The sequence below is a fragment of the Marmota marmota genome, unplaced genomic scaffold, assembly GCF_001458135.2.
Source record: "Marmota marmota marmota unplaced genomic scaffold, marMar, whole genome shotgun sequence".
NCBI lineage: Eukaryota > Metazoa > Chordata > Mammalia > Rodentia > Sciuridae > Marmota > Marmota marmota.
In genome coordinates, this window is record NW_026000108.1 from 43,180,080 (window position 1) to 43,193,739 (window position 13,660).

Consider the following 13,660-nt stretch of genomic DNA (forward strand, 5'->3'; position numbering starts at 1 on the left):
CCTGCCCTGTTTTTTGCAAGCAGAGTCATGCACATTCTTCTCCTTTTGGATCCTGACTCTCCAGCCCCTCTCCCATAAAATGAGAAAAAAGTCTAGAGATAGACATACTTTCCAAAAGCGGTGTCTGTGAATCAGGCACAGCTCGGATGAATCAGGGCATATAAGGTGACCTGTACTCTTTCCTGTCTCTTTTATATCAGCAGTTGTGGAGAAATGCCTATTAGTTGCTGAATGATCAAACAGATGTAAGAAGAAAAACTGGTTCCTAGCAAAATCAGATTAAATTGCGTCAAAAGTAACTGAGCTGAAATGACAACATGTTACACCGGAAAAGAAAGAAGATAATGGTTTTCAAAGGAATGAGAAAGCATTGTTTTGTAGAAAATTGGAGTTAATAAGATATCTGGAGATGGAACACATATTGTTATTCTTCCAAATGTTGGTTGTAGATGGCTGTTCCTTCTAACAGGAGATGCAACTTGGCACAGAGGGGAGTGAGCTGGGTCATTTCAAATTGGGGAAGCCATTTGAAATCAGAGCATGTCCACAGTCTTAGCTGTACCTGGACTATCAGTGAGGTCTTGGGGAGGTCTCCCAGTTCATTGGGCCTCAGTTTGCTCCTCCTCTCTAAAATGAAGGTTTTACCCACAAAATCTCAAGGCACTGAGTACAGTACCTGATGCAGGTCGAACACTCATAAATGGCAGTGGAGAGGATGACAATAATGTTGGGGACGGCAACAACTCTCTGCTGCTGGTTCTGATGTGATGATGATCTAGTGATCACTGTGTGAGTCTGAATTTCCCAGAGAGACACACCCACAGGAGGGAGAGATTTATGAGAAGAGATTGGTTCATACAAACACTGAGCACTCCTAAGCTCTGCATTTGGCAGACTGGAGACCTGAGAAAAGTGGATATTTCTGCTTGAGGCCGAAGGCATGAAAGGCTACTGTCCCAGCTCAAGGTGGTCAGGCAGGGGATCCTCTCAATTGAGGAAAGCTCAATTTTTTTTTCCTTTCAGAACTTCAACTGATTGGTCATAGCTCATTGCATTAGGGAGGACAATCTCAAATGTTAATCTCATCCAAAGATACCCCTACAGACATACCCAGAATGATGAGTTTGACCAAATACCTAGGCCCCTGATGGCTCAGTCATTAACATCTAATGGTATCCATCACAATTATGATCATCCAAGGGATCTTGCTCCTTACTTCTAAATCCTGTGATTCTGAAAAGGCTGCTTTATTATACAAGCAACTTTAAAAAAAAATATATATTTTTTATAAAGATCTGCCTCATGGAAAACCAAGGATGTTATTTCTCAGTGTGGGGAAGCATTTGAAAATCAGAGCCTAAGCTTTAGGCTCTGATTATGTTCCCTGACCTCTCCCTCAAGGACATCCAGTCTCCCTGAGCTACATTGTGACAATCAGAAAGGCAGCTTAGTATAGTGCTTCAGAGCTCAAGATCATGGTTATATTTCTGCTCTTGCCACCTACCAGTTCTATGATTTTGGGAAAATGACTGAACTCTGTGGTTCACTTTCCTCGCCTGGCAATGGGATGGTGATAGTTTGTCTTATGGGGTTGCTGTGCGATTGACATGTGTCAATGCGTGTGAAGTACATAGGCCAGGACCACTTGGCGTCAGGTACACATTCAGCAACTATCACACAGTATCAGATATCTGACTCAGAAAGTAAAGATTTAGGCTGTTATCGCATCTCAACCCATTTCATTTCTAAATTAATCTGTCGTGAGACTTGCTAGAGGATATCTTTAATTGATGGCACTTTTGTAGTTGTACCCAGGTCCTCCTTGAAAAGAACAAGTGCGTGTGTGTGCGTGTGTATACGTGTGTCTGCATGTGCCTGTGTAGAAGTCTCTGCTGGGGAAGGTTGATGTCACCCACTGCCCACAAGATGGCGCAGTGCTCCTGCGGTTGTGACCTTCAGCTACCCTGAGGGAAGCAGGAAATTTTGATCAACATCCCAAGAATCAGCATCTCTTTCCCCGTAGAGAGCGCAGAGCACAGGACTTCATGTTCCCTCAAGTGTATGTCGTTAGTTCTTGCTTGTGATTTCGTAGGACTACAGAAATGCTGAAGCCACTTTTGCTGTCCCCCGCCCCCAGTATTTTATTCCAATTTAAATTTGACCTTTCAAGGACAGATTTTGCCAATTGCTCTTTACAGCTAAAAGATGCATTAGCGTGAAAGTGAGGTACAACCCTCTCCCGACTCTTGGGACAGACAATCTTACTGAAAACAGACAGTAAACAAAAGTGGCAGCAAACAAGGGGTCCTTTAGTCTCGGGAGTGGAGTGTGGGTGGCAGAACTTTGTCCTTAGTCTCCCTGGCTCCCAGCTCCTGGGTCCTCCTCTTCCCCATCCCAGTAACCTGCCTCCTTCTTTCCCACAGGTCCCCGCCTCTCACCTGTTCCCTTGGGATCCATCTAATTTACTGAATCTCATTTGTTAAAAGCCCAGTCTCCAAACAGATGGTTAGGCAGAAAAATTATCCTGACAAAGTGGTCTATGTAATTTTTATTTGAAGTGCTGATAATGTTGGAAATTGCAAAGTGGGTCTATCTACCTAAAGTCTTTCTGTTAGTTTTTCTTAAGAACTTTAATGCATTTTTTCTTAAAAAAGAAATTTGTGTTATAGGCCAATAATTTATAAAACTAGTGAAATAAATATGATCATTGGTGTCTTTGTGCGCGTGTACATGCAAATGTTGCCACCTCTTTCAAAAAAGCCCAACTCACAGACATAGGAGCCTCCTCAGACTGTGGAATCATCATTGGTTGGAGACACTAAGATGGCATTAACCACAATCAAGTGGTAGAGCCCAGCTTTTTGTGGGAGCAGGTCCTGGCTCCTTCTTAGAGAAGCCCTGGATGGCACTTCTTGCTCTCTTTTCCTCTGCCATCTGAAACCTGTGCCCCGAGCCTACTGGCGCCTTTCTCAATCTCTTCATTGGAATTTGTCACAGTCTTCTTTCATCTGTGATTTTGGAGTCTTGCATTGTATCACCCCAGGATCCAACTTGGAGTTGTGAACTGTTCCGCTAACTTACCAGTCTCCATACTCAAAAACCTTTCCATCCCCAAAGAATCGGAGCAGCACGTACCCTACCATAGAACACTCTTGCAGATCATTTGGAAATCCTTTTTGGGGTAGATCAGGCCAGCTCACATTGCCCTTTTGTCGCGGAGAAGGGCTTTTATTTGCTCACTTTCACGCTTCCAGTCCATTCTTCCCAGCTGTCACAATGATCTGTTAGAAATATAAACTAGGTAATTTTACTTTTCTGTGTAAAACTCCCCATAGATTTCCCATTTTTGGTTTCTGACATCTTTCATACACTTATTTCAGAGTACTAAAAACAACTTGCTATGATATTGCTGCCTTCTTATTAGCTTACTTGTTTATTTTATGTATTCTCAGCAGGAATATCTGCTCCTGTAAGGGCAGGAAACTTCTGGATCTTGTTCTCTATAGTATCTGTACAAGCGAACCTGGGGTCACACACAGGAGATACGATAAGTAATTGTGGGACGAATGTCATTTGTTTAGCTGCTCTCTGCTTTGCATGACCTAGAGCCCCCAGAGTCCATATCCAAGAAGTTGCTAAGTGTTTATTATGGGGGGAAAACACCTAACCATTTATTGAGTGCCTACTTTAGGCCGGGCATTTCATACACAGTAACTATTTCTTGGATGGTACCAGGGTGATCTTACTATCTCAGTTTTATACATGAGAAAATGAGGTGAAATAATTGACCCAAATATTCTCAGATCTGGGATAAAACTCACACTATTTGGTGTCAGAGTTGATATTTTTTTTTTTTATTCCAGGCTCTGTTATTATCCCACTATCTTAATATTTTTCTTTGACTGGAGAGATGATTAATGTTTACAATATGCGTGCAGTAACAAATAAATGAAGCATAGGTTCTATCCTGACTCTAGAAAGACATATCATGGAGAAAAATATTTTTTGTCTAATCAATAAATCAACTGTAGTACCCTCAAAGCTCTTTTGAACTGTGAAACCCCTTGCAGTCTGTTCTAGGGGCAGGCTACAGGATCCAGAGGCAAGGACACTTCTTTGCACAGTCTACATGGTCAGATATATCCAACTGACCTGGTTTCATTTCTTTTGGGTTCTAGAGTGTTTCTAGAAATGGTGTTAAGAAATGGGAGGCAGAAGCAGAATCCAAGGTAGAAGCATTCCTGTTTTGATGTTTTTCTGAGGGAGAACAATGACCCCAATGAAGAGGGAGACTTTGCTCCCATAGGCCCTGCTAGTCCTTCAGCAGTCACAAGAACCCAGGCTTGGTGCAGTAATGGTGGTTTATTAGCATCTAGTGCCCAGAAAATGATGCCAGGGGAGTTACTGAAAGCCATGGTGCCTAGGATTTGTGGCATCACTGGACAGACACTGAAGCAGCCAGCAGATCAGGCAGCCATCCTTCAGGGACCCACACCTTGCAGAAGGGGCAGGGACATCTGGCAGATGTGAGAAGTATCTAACCAATGGGCTTTGTGCATGAGCCCTGTGGGACTACCTTGGAGATCCCAGGAGAAGTGTGGAAGGATTTCATAGGGCTGGGCTTTCTGGCAGTGGCATGATTACTGAGCATGACATAATTTGCACTCACAGGCTGGTTCAGATTGTTTTGGGACATGTATTATACTTCTACCTTCTCACATAGTTGTGAAGGCTAAATGAGGTCACATGAAAAATATCTGCTCAGTGCCTGATATATAGTGATGACCCCAAGGGTTGATCTTTTTCCTCTTCCTTATTTTTTTTTGAAAGAGGCTGTTATGAAGCACTTTACCACTGCAATATCCAATCAAAAAATACTTTCTAGGAAGAACATTATTGTTTGACTATCCCACTAATAGCATTAATATAGAAATTCCCCTGGAGATTGTCTACACCGGAATAACCCACAATAATACAAATGCAGAGAGCATGAGCAACAGTTCTGAGTTCTCCATATGCATAAAGCATTTGATCCTATAGGTATGTATGTTCACCATCTCATTTTATAGATGAGGCATAGAGGTGTCAAAGGTTAGGTAACTTTTCTAGGGTCATAATACAAATGACAGAACTAGAATTCTTATTTGGGCAGGGCCACATGCAAAATCCATGTATTTGTCACTTCTCTAGCTGTAGCATGTTGACTTAGAGCTTCCCATGGGGAAGGCACTGTGTGGGATGCTGGCAGCTGTGTCACTAAGCCTAGGGGGCACCACTCACCACAGCTATATACGTAAATGCTGTGCACAGCTTGGGCAGCTGTACAAAGCAAACTAAGAATACTTCAAGATGTGAGCCTTTCCCTGAAACAAGGCAGCCTGTGAAAATGCCTTAGCTAAAAATGGTCTAGCAGCAGAGAGTACTGCAAGATTAATTTTGAGCCTTTTATCTCAAAGGCACAGAGTTATGGGATAAATTTGTAGGTAGTTTCAAATTCATAGATTTCTTTTTCGGGGGACTCATGAGAAACACGTCTCTAAGAGTTTAGTGCCTGGAACGTTGCTTTCTTGGGCAACAGGTGCTGTTTTATTTTATGGAGAGTGTATCTCTTCTAATAAAGGAAGTGATCCTTTGGTTTTGGCTCCCTAGTAACTAAGTAGAGCACTGGGGCTCCTGTTTTTGGAATTGTGCGTGAGCTCTTGGTGAGCTCTGAGTCCCCTAGTCTCCCTTTCTTTTGTCTTTGTTGTGATTTCTTTGCTATATTTACATTTTATATCTAGTTACATGCATTCTTGCAGGTTGATTGAAATCCTTGGTATTGCGGCACGGGGTGTGAGTTTGTTGGAGTTACACCCCCCATAGAAGGGCATCATGTAGGCCTTTGTGTGCAATGCCCACTCAGTGGGCAGAATAACCAGGTACAACAAGCTGTGCCCCAGTAAATGTTTGATGAAAATGTTTTCTGACTATTTTAGAAGGAAGACTATTTTTCTGCTCTTTGCAGGGAAATTCTGGCTGTTCTTGTCACTGATTGATTGATTGTATGAAGACAGTACAGCTGTAAAGACCATCATCTCGACACATTTAATATTACATTTGGTCCAGCGAGGGCTGGCTAGATTCTGATAAACACTGGCTGAAAGAGAAAGACTGCCTTGTGATAGGGCAGCCATAGAAGTTTATTGAAACAAGAAAGCAGGTGGTCTTATCGGAGTAAAGATCAAGACACCTGTGTGCAGTTCCCCCAGGGCTAGTCTGTTCCCTTTATGTGCCATGAGATACCACATTTAACATCTGTCAGGTGAGGGACTTGGTATCTAGTTGCACTGTAGATGAAAGAAAAATATGGAAAAATGTTCCAGGAAATTTTTATCTTGTTTAGCCTTTATTACAGCCTTAAAATATAATCACTTCTAATATGTTTATCTATTATATGAAGATAGTAAAACTTTGGAGAAATTAAGGAACTTGTTCAAGGCCATAGAAAACTTCAAGTTAGGATCAGGTAAGGTTCCACTGCAGACTCGGTCACCAAGCTCCTTTAGCACATAACCTGTTGTTTACCTCTCTAGTAACAGGACAACGTCCTTAAGTGCAATGCAATAGTTTTTTTTTGTTTGTTTGTTTTTTTGAAGGTACCAATAAAGAAGGAAAATCATGCTACTTCCAGGCAGAAGAAGCCCTTCTCCAGTCCTGTTTGATGGTAGTTTGAGTACGGGAAGCTAACAAATCTCTTTGAATCCTGTACTGTTTGTCAGTTTCCAAAAGGTCTTTGAGCTGGCTTGTATATTGATTGACTGGAGTCGGGTGTGTGGTGTGTTGTGATCAAAAGGCAAGGTGCCAAAAGACCATAGCAGCCACTAGAGCTGCCAGAGGACAGTCTCTTCAGACCCCCAAACCAAAACCAAAACCCAAAACAAAAACTTGTCCATTATTTATCACAGAGAAAACTGTCCTTGCTCTGTGTTACCGTCTTCTGACTGAGTTAGGAACCCATCAATTCCAGGAACAGAGAGGCTGTGACTTTTTCTGATTTGGCGTTAATAATTCAGCAGTTCAGGGCATTGTATATTTTTAAAATCCAGTGTGTGTGAAAAGTATATAGTTTTATTTTCTAAAGACATAGCACAGACTCTGCTATCCCTCTGAGAAAGTGCAGGGCTTAACTATGATCATTGACCTTGGCCTCTCAGAATCCTCTGTGGCCACTGTGGAGAAGAGAGAGCTGGCATCATCTATTCTGGATTAGAATAGCCTCTACAAGTCTTAGCGGGCACCTTGATGCTGTGACGGTCCCAATTCACCACATGGGGTGAGAAAAACCTCTGTATGTCATGGGGACAAGGACTAGATAAACAATGCAAGCAGTGTGTTTACAGATATGCAAATAAGCATGCAAATTAGACTCCTGTCGGCTTCATTTAGAATGTAATTTAAAATTAATTAAAAATTAAGAGGTAAATTAGAAGCTAACATTCAACACCATATGGGAAAATATACATATTTATCAGAATGGCATATATGTATACCGCATGGGCGGGAGCTAATTGTGTTGCATGCAAAACTTCATTTTGATATTGCATGAAATCAATGTGGGGAAATCTGATATGTTGCAAGGATTATTTTTTAACACTCCATAAATTAAAATTCACTCTAATTTAAGAATTAAATGTATACATTTTATATGCATTGAATACTCTGTAAGCTTATATGAAGGACATGGAGTTTTACAATCAGAGAGTGAAATGATAAATCAGGTACAGTTTACCTCCTTATGCTGTAAAATATTTGGGAAACTCATTTTTCTCAAATGGGGTCATTGAGCACATTCACCCTGGCAGGCCTTCTGCATATTGTTAATATACGTGCGATCCATACTTGGAAAGTAATGATTTCCCTCTCAGCCACTCAGGAGTTCTGGGTGATTAATGAGTTAATGGCTACATCCACACAAGGCCAAAACAACTCATTGAAAAGTGAAAAATTCAATCAGTCCACTGACTGTTTTGTCTACAAAACAACCAAACAACCTCTATGATTGATTTTCTTTTCACTGAATTGATTGCTATTTTTTGGCAACTTCATTGAATTAACCAATTGTTTCATGTGTCCAGAGTGTGGACTGACCCTTTTTGTGAATGTTGTAAAGTATTTCCTTCAGAGAAAAAAAAAACCACAAAACCCTATTTGTAATTGACCAAAATGTTTGTATGCTACCCCTTTTCCCATTATGGAAAATACATACAAGCTAAGAGTCAACATACAGTGACTGTGTAAGAAAATTTGAATTTTTCCATACTTTGACTATATGGGATAAAATACTTTTATAGTGATGTGGGTAGTTCTTTTAAAATAACAACAATAATGACCTTTTCTTTCTTTTTCTTTTTTAAGTTCAGAGACAAAGGGATCTGAAACCACCTAGAATAAAATGACCACATGTTATAGAGAGAAAGAGAAGAAAACTGACACGAGTGTTAAAAAAAAAAACATAACCACCGAACTCCCCCAATGACTGCAGGAGGTTTCAGAAAACAGTGCAACTAATGAGCACATCAGGAACTTGGAAGTGTGTTCTGCGAGTTAGAATGGTCAGTGTCGAATTCGGGAAACAGGTGTGGGAAGTAAGAAAAAGGAGATTGAAGAAAAAACTGCTCTTGGCTGATCTACGGATGTACAGACTGTCCTATATAACTGAGCACTCAGAATAAAATTGCTTCCTCATGTTTGTTTATCTCAGTTAACTTTGGGTGCTTTATTTTAAAAAATATGCTAGAAATCTCTGGCTAATGTGATGAATATATTTTTTAAAATGAAGAGTGTGGAGAGCAGGTTAAATGACACCCACTAAAGAGCCAATTAATGTTTGGAAAGGAAAGCAAGCTATTTTGTGGGGTGCTTTGCTTTATATTTCTTCTAATTCGAAGGTGTTCCAGGTGTGAAAGAGGAAAAGAAAGTTCTCATTATTATTTGCCTCAATCAAATGCAAATAATCATGTTAAAAGAGGTTGGAGATTTATGGAAACAAATGGTCTCAAAGAATAGGTAAGTGTCTTGGGGATCACTTAGTCTGCTAAAGTGTGGAAGTATGAGGTGGCACACAGAAGGTCACATGGCTGTTTCGTGCTCGTAGTGGGAGATGTTTGCAAATTTCCTGACTTTCTCACCAGCGAATAGTTCAGAGAGAACAAGCAAGGTAAAAATTTTAAAGGGTGGAAGAAAAAGTATGACTTTATTTCAATATCCACATTTGAACAGACATTGCACTAGACCTAGGGTCTCACACTGTGACAGAACCCTTTTGGGCTGCAAAATCTAATGTCACTAACATTACAAGGTGTTGTGTAAATGGGCTGTCTAGGTTCCAGGACAATAGATGATACTGAAGGAAGCCATCCTGGATGATCTGAAAAGGACACAGAGGATTAGAGAGGGGACAGAGCAGATGAATGTTTGAGTTTGAAATTTGTTGGAGACAGGTGCACAGCAGTGGAAGACAATGCCCATTTCAAGAGGTAAAAAAAAAAAAAATCATAAGAGAGGACTTTTAAACAAAGCCAGTGCTACATATACAGAATGCATAAAAACTTAGCATCACAAAAACAAATAAATGAACAATAAATGGGCAAATGAACTAACCAGATATTTCTCAAAAGTAGAAATGCAAATGGCCAACAAGGATCTGAAAAAATATTCACTATCCTTAGCAATTGGGGAAACAAACATAAAAACTATGCTAGATTTCATCTCATTACAGTTAGAATGGCAATTGTCAAGAATACTAAGAGTAAATGCTGGCGAGGATGTGGGGACAAAGGTACACTCATGCATTTTTGGTGGGACTGCAAATTAGTGCGATCATTTTGGAAAGCAGTATGGAGATTTCTCAAAAGACGAGAAATGGACCCAATATCTATCCCATCTATCCCACTCCTTGGTATTTATCTAAATGAACTAAAACCAGCATACTATAGTGATACATGCATACCAATGTTTATAGTGGCCCGATTCAGAATAACCAAGTTATGGAATCGGCTTGGGTGTTCCTTAATAGATGAATGTATAAAGACAATGTGGTAGATACACACGATGGAGTTTTACTCAGCCATAAAGAAAAATGAAATGATAGAATTTGCTGGGAAGTGGATAGAACTAGAGAACATCATGCTAAGTGAAATAAGCCAGATTCAGAAAGTCAAGGGTGGAATGGTTTCTCTCAGATGCAGAAGCTAGAGAGAAATAAGGAATTAAAAAAAAAGTTAGGGGAACTCTGATGAAACTAAAAGGGAGAATATGGAGTAGAGGAAGGGGATGAAGGGGGTGGGAGTGGGGATGGGAAAGGGGGCAACTGTGGAATGAAACCTACAAAACTATTCTATGTGCATGTATGAATGTATCACAATGAATTTTACTTTTATGTTTAAGTATAATGTACCAATTAAAATAATTAATAGAAGGAAGACCAATTGTGTAGAGGAAGAGGATTGGGGAGGGAGGAGGGATAGGAAGGGAATAGTACGGGGCATTAAAATAGATCAAATTATGTCTTATGCATTTATGAATATGTCAGAATGAACCACACTTATGTGTAATTATAATGCATTTAAAATAACCAGTGCTATCTATAGTGCTGAGGATAAAAATGAAGGCAGAGACGAATCCTTCCCAGGTGAAGCCAGGTGAGGTATGTAAGCCCAGGCCAGGTGTCATTAGGGTACAACTCAAGCTAGACAAGAGGTGGAAAGTCAGATGTGCATTAGACTGAAGTGCATCTTCACAAGGTGTCAATGTAACTCTGGTGCCTCTTTAGGAAAATCATCACTAGCCAGGGCAATTCTGTCGTGGCACTATGCATTCATATTCAGTAGATGGCACTGAAGCGTTTGCCTCCCATCGGCCTGAACCAATGGCAAATAAAACAAGGCTGCCACCATATTTCAAGGAAGAGCTGCTTTTCATCAGAGAATTCAGCCTTGGGTTTCAGACTCACAGGGGTCTTGCAGCCCTGGATTTTCACAGAATCACAACATGGTTTATATATGGATAGGAGGAGGCAGCAAAGCTAGTGAGGGTAGGTTGGGGAGGAAGCTAAAGATGGGGCTGGCTTAGCAGTTCAGTTGAGCTTTCCCATTTCTGAGAGAAAGGGAAGGGGTTGATCCTGCAGAAGAAAAGAAGTGAGGAAGCCAGCTGTGAATTTTGCCTGAAAGTGGGGAGACCCATGAGATACCCAGGAAAGATATTGGGATTTGCTTTAAGACTCTGGGAGGGGGCTATACTCCCCAGCATGGTGGCTATGCAGTGAAGAGGGAGACAGCTGGTCAGGGCAGGAGAGAGTCTAGCCACCACTCTTGAGGGTCTTGAGTTTAATGGTGATGCAGAATCCATACATAGTCAACAGGCCTGATGTGGCAGCTGCAGGACACTGTAGACCCCTTCCCACTGTTCCCCCGTGAAGCTCCACACTAAGTCATCAGAGTGAGCAGGGTAGGGAGAGGGAAAGGCTGTTTGAAAGACAGAGCAATTTTATTCAAGAGAGACTGCGTATTCCCTAAAGCGGCTGTTTAAATTATTGGATCAAACTAAATTTAAACCAGGTTAGACATTTAGTTAATTTATTTTTCTCTAACCAGCAGGTGGAAGTTCAGAGGAAGACAAGATTATAGACAAAATAAAGGTACTACATTGTCTGATAAAAAAGTCTCTTAACATTTTCATATCCCGTTGGTTTTCTAAGACATGTAGAAATGCTCGAAGAATAATTTCAAAATTGACGTGCTGGATTAACGATGGGAATACCTGATGGGAATACAGTCTATGCTACACTAACGTAAATCAACATGACTAAATTTAGAGTTTTTTTTCTAAGCAATTGAAAAATAATAAAAAAGCATTTGAATTTAGTAAGGTGATTATTTTATTGCTTTATAAATCTTAATATTTGGATTGATTGGATGTTCTTTTTGCCTTTATTTTGGAGTCTATGTTCATAGTCTCGGTATAATTGAATGTTTTCTCACAGAACACTAGAAATCATCTAATAAAAAATAATATTTAAGACATTATTTTATTCAGAAATATCCAGGGTAATGTTTAAGCAGCGGATTTTTTGTGATAGAGGTAAGTCTAGTCCATTCAACAACTGCTGACAATACTCTTATTCCATGTAGGGTGCCCAATGGCATCGAGGTCAGCAGGCATGAGGGTGGAGGAGCATGGAGAAGAGATGGACAATAGTTCTAACTGGGAGAGCAGCTGAGGATGCACAAGGAGGGGAGGTCAGGAAACAATGCTAAAAAGAGAGGTTGGAGCTAAGGAGTGGAAGGACTCCAATGCCCTGTGATTTAAAACCTGGGTCTTGGGAGGTGCCTAAAGGTCAGCACAGCGCTCCTGGTCTGACACTGTCTAGGTGTGGGGGATGTGGTACCTCTGTGGCTGGGGACAATGTACAAACCAGAGCTGGTGATTTTCCCCCTGGGTCCTGCAGTGTTGAACTGGGATCCGCAGGTTTGTGTGGCTTGTGCTACTGTTTCCTTAGGCTGCTCTGCAGCAGGCCAACAGGTTCTCTTGGAAGTTGTTAATTGTGTTGAGATGGAGCCTCTGAGTCACCACTAAGGGATCATGGACAGCAGACACTGGCCAGAAGGTCAAGAGAAACCTGGGAAGGCTCAGGAAAAAGGAAATGCATCACTAGCAAGTTCTGCGATGCCCATCTTAGGTGAAGACCCGGGACACAATCCCACAACAACCATGATCTCTGCTTTATCTATGAGGTCCAAGTGCTTATGGGTATGTTGCAAAATTTCTCTGCAGACTGGTATTTTTAATTTGTTATTTGAGTGTAACCTGTGTTGGTTCATTCTTACACACATTCCTGAGGTAATTAGTTTCACAGAACACTGCCAGGTTGGCACATCTCCTCAATACCCATCTCTCTTGGGAATATCAGAACTGGAAGACAGATACTCTTATCACAGAGTTATATTAATAAAATTTAATTAACATAAAGCAACATTAATTCAGCCACTGGCATCTGTGGCTGGAGAGCTTTCCCTTCTCTCACATCACCACATTGCTGATCCTGTGAGTGCCTGTGGCCAGCATTTGTTTTCTTTTAAGGTTTATTGAGGTATAACATGCATATAGTAGAATTCTCTCTTTTAGGAGAACAGTTCTACGAGCTTTGACAGATATAGCCAGTTGCGCAATCTTCACAATCAAGACAGAGACTGTTTCCATCATCCCCAAAGTTCCTCCTTCCCCTTTAGAGTCAGCCCCCTCCCCTCACTTCAGCCCCGGAAACCACTGACTCTTGATAGCACGAGTTCTGCTTTTTCCTTAATGCCAAATAAATGATATCACACGTTGTGTGGCTTTTGAGCATGGCATCCTCCACTTAGCAATGCCAGCCTTCCAGACTTGTCTACGTTGCGGGATATGCTGCTTTATTTCTTTTGTTGCTGGACATTTTTCCATGAAATGGATGAGCTTGAGTTTGCTTATCCACTTCCTGTTTGATGAACATTTGGGTTGCTTCCAGTATCTGACAATGATGACTACAGTTGGTCTAAAAGTTCACCTACAAATTTTGGTGCAGAGTTGTATTCATTTCTCTTGATTGCTGGGAAGTGGCACAGCTGGGTCCTATGGATAAGTGTACACT